Source organism: Schistocerca serialis, chromosome 12 (assembly GCF_023864345.2).
Source record: "Schistocerca serialis cubense isolate TAMUIC-IGC-003099 chromosome 12, iqSchSeri2.2, whole genome shotgun sequence".
NCBI lineage: Eukaryota > Metazoa > Arthropoda > Insecta > Orthoptera > Acrididae > Schistocerca > Schistocerca serialis.
Window position 1 is genome coordinate 121,809,195 of NC_064649.1, and position 3,161 is coordinate 121,812,355.

The following is a 3,161-nucleotide window of genomic DNA, read 5'->3' on the forward strand; positions in this document are numbered from 1 at the left end:
ATCCTCTTATTTTGTAGAAACACTCTCTACCAATCACAAAAATGGTTCAAATGACTCAGTGCACTATGGGACTCAACTGCTGTGGTCATCAGTCCCCTAGAACTTAGAACTACCTTAACCCAACTAACCTAAGGACATCACACACACCCATGCCTGAGGCAGGATTCGAACCTGCGACCGTAGCAGCAGCGCGGCTCTGGACTGGAGCGCGTAGAACCGCACGGCCACTGCGGCCGGCTATCAATCACAACGTCCCTTCTATCAAACTGCGTCGAAACTTCAGTAGTTTTCTCCTTACAAGTGGGTTTCCTCCAATCGGACGTTTTGTGCCCGTTCTAGACGCCTGAGATACATTGACCTCTCTGTGCGTCGCACTCGCTGGACAAAAATGAGCCACTTGCTTTTGTTCATATCCCGTTGGATTTCGAAACGCAGTTTTCTAAAGCTTCTTCTGTGCTCTTGTACCGACCTTCTCGCTACAGGCGGCCTTCCAGCGTGAATCACCTGGCCCGTGGTCGCTGTCCTCTTTCCTGCCACCCCTTTAAGTGGTTGCCGGCGTAACTCCTGCGGCGTGGTTTCGCTACGCCGTTGGCTTTTCAAAACTAAAAGTGACTCGACTCGAGTTCCTTGTTCTACCTTCCGCTCAATGACGTGCATTGTATAGGAATGGTGTGTTAATTACCGCTGATTGACTGTCATCCCTTTTTGCATTAGATATTGATATGCAAATGTTCTAATAACTGTCGATTTACGTTAAGTGTCACCTTCACCTTCTCATTGCGATTTGTAAAGGTCTCATGTAAGGTGCGAATCTGACAATTAATTCTGCTACCTTACATATCTTCCTCCTTCCATCTTCAATTTTGTACTGGGTCAATAAATAGTTGAGTAATTGTTTGAAGATAGTACAAAACTGGTTCAACTGCTGATTGTAGCAATGGAGATGTTTAGTGACCAACTTCCTATCTTAATGTGTAGTATAATTTATGCAGTGGTTCTATTCCGTCTCCTTTATTTACCTCGCACTTGACTTTCTGATCTTTTGCACTGTTTTATTGAACTAATTTAAGGAATTATTTTCTTTCAAATATAGTTGTCTACATTGAAATTCAAACAATGTGGTTATCTTTATATATTTGTATCATTTTAAAATTACCATTTTTATTTTGAGACTTCTATTTTATTCAGTTAATTTATGTTGAATGATGATGGACATGTATTTTAGTTGAGGAAACCTTCATTAAATATTATCTTCCTCATTTTATCAAAAAAATGTTACTTTTTTCTTTTGGATTACTCATAATCGAAAACATGTTTAATTCTTACAATTAAACTTTACAAGGTATATCTCAACGTAGCTCATGATTTCACAGCTATAATCCTATTTATTATTCTGTTTAAACTCTCCAGAAATATTAATTCTATGCATCATGACTTTACAAAAACTGTCACCATTGACTTTCACAAACACTGAATTTCTAAACCTAATTTTTACATTACAAAATATACACTGACATCCTGCAAGAGCTAAATCCATTCACGTTTATCTATCCTATGTATTTTTGTGAACACATTACACTCAAAAATTGTTAATAGTTGTCTTTTATTTACTTATACAAGTTAAAAAAACTGCAATATAAGAAAATATTATTTACATGTCAAAATGAGCAACCAAACATCGTTAATACAGATTTATCACCAACACAGGAAAAGTTTACATTAACATGTCTTTAAATACAATAAGAAGTTAAATTGTTGTCCCCTTTTTTTTAGATAGAAGTCTTTCTCCTACCTGTGCAATAGTTCACTTTTTCTTCAAGTGTATCGACGTGTTTCCGTCGAGCGTGGAATGACGGTCGGCTGTGTGCCTCATCGTGACTCCTTTGAGACGCTTGGTATGCGTCTAGCCGCATTTCCGTTGACTGTGGCATGACGGTTGCCCATGCCTTGCTGTGTTCCCATCGACAACGGAATGATGGTCGGCAGAGAGAAAGGTCTGAAGGTCTGAGTGTGTCGTGAATGTCTGGTAGCCGTTGTTCCATTATGCATATGCCTGTGGTGCAGTTGAATTGGAGATCCATTTTTGGCAGCCAAAACCTTTCCGCTTCCACATTCGTCGAATCCTTATGCCGATTCATCATGGGTCATTTCGTCGGTAGATTTCCATACGAGTTGTTCTTTTCCATCTTTCTGCTATGCCCTCTAAAAGCGTTCAATCTGCCATAAAGAACATCGAATATATATGCTGTTAGAACAGTTACATTATATTCTCGCTGGTGGCTAAACGTAATAATGGTCTTTTATAGGAAGGTATTTGAAAAGGTTTCTTCATCTCTTCTGGTCCAGGCTCTTCTTTCTTCCAAATCTTTTGCGTTGTGTCTTCTGTTCTTGGTGCTTCTTGCTGTCTTCTTACTTGTGTCTTCGTTCTTCTCTGGACTGGTAGTTATGACTGAAGACCTGTTTAACATCGTTGTTTTTTATCTTTTCTCATGGCGTCTTCTTCACAGTTGTTGTCTATTCTTCATTGTGATCGGTTGTTCATCTAGATAAGTTGAACAGCCTTCCATCCTTTTCCTGCTCTGTCTCATGTGTTGTCTGGGATTGTCAAGCAGATGTTGAATTTCGTATGGTGTGATGACAGTTTCCGCTATGCTGCGTATTGAGTTACAGCAATGCGTTTCTTATTCTTCCTGTGGTGAATCAAATCCTCCACTGGTCCTCGCCATAATACGTCCTCCTCCGTTCCGGTTCGGTGGACATTCTTTATCCCTTCATATGCAGCTTTGAACAGCTTGCGATAGAAGTACTAAGTGAAGAACACTTTCGCAAAAACCATTGTTGATAAGCTTTTGGGTGGCTTTTGCAGGAATAAAGCTCACTTCCGAGTACAAGTTGCTTGCATTCAGGCTGCGTTGTATCTCTCCAAACTTTTCCACAGAGGAGTTATCCTCTAGGAACGTCGTTTCCACCAAGGCCTCTTCTTTTGTTATCTCGTAAGCTGATGTACCTGGCACTCACACTCAGTGTTCCTTTCTCTCACGCCGAACCGATCTCCTCAGTATTGTCGTCAATTTGGCTGCAATGATGATGCACCTTCGCTGCAGACTTCATCTTCAATATGTGACAATCTTACTTTCCATACATCCCTAAATTACGCTATC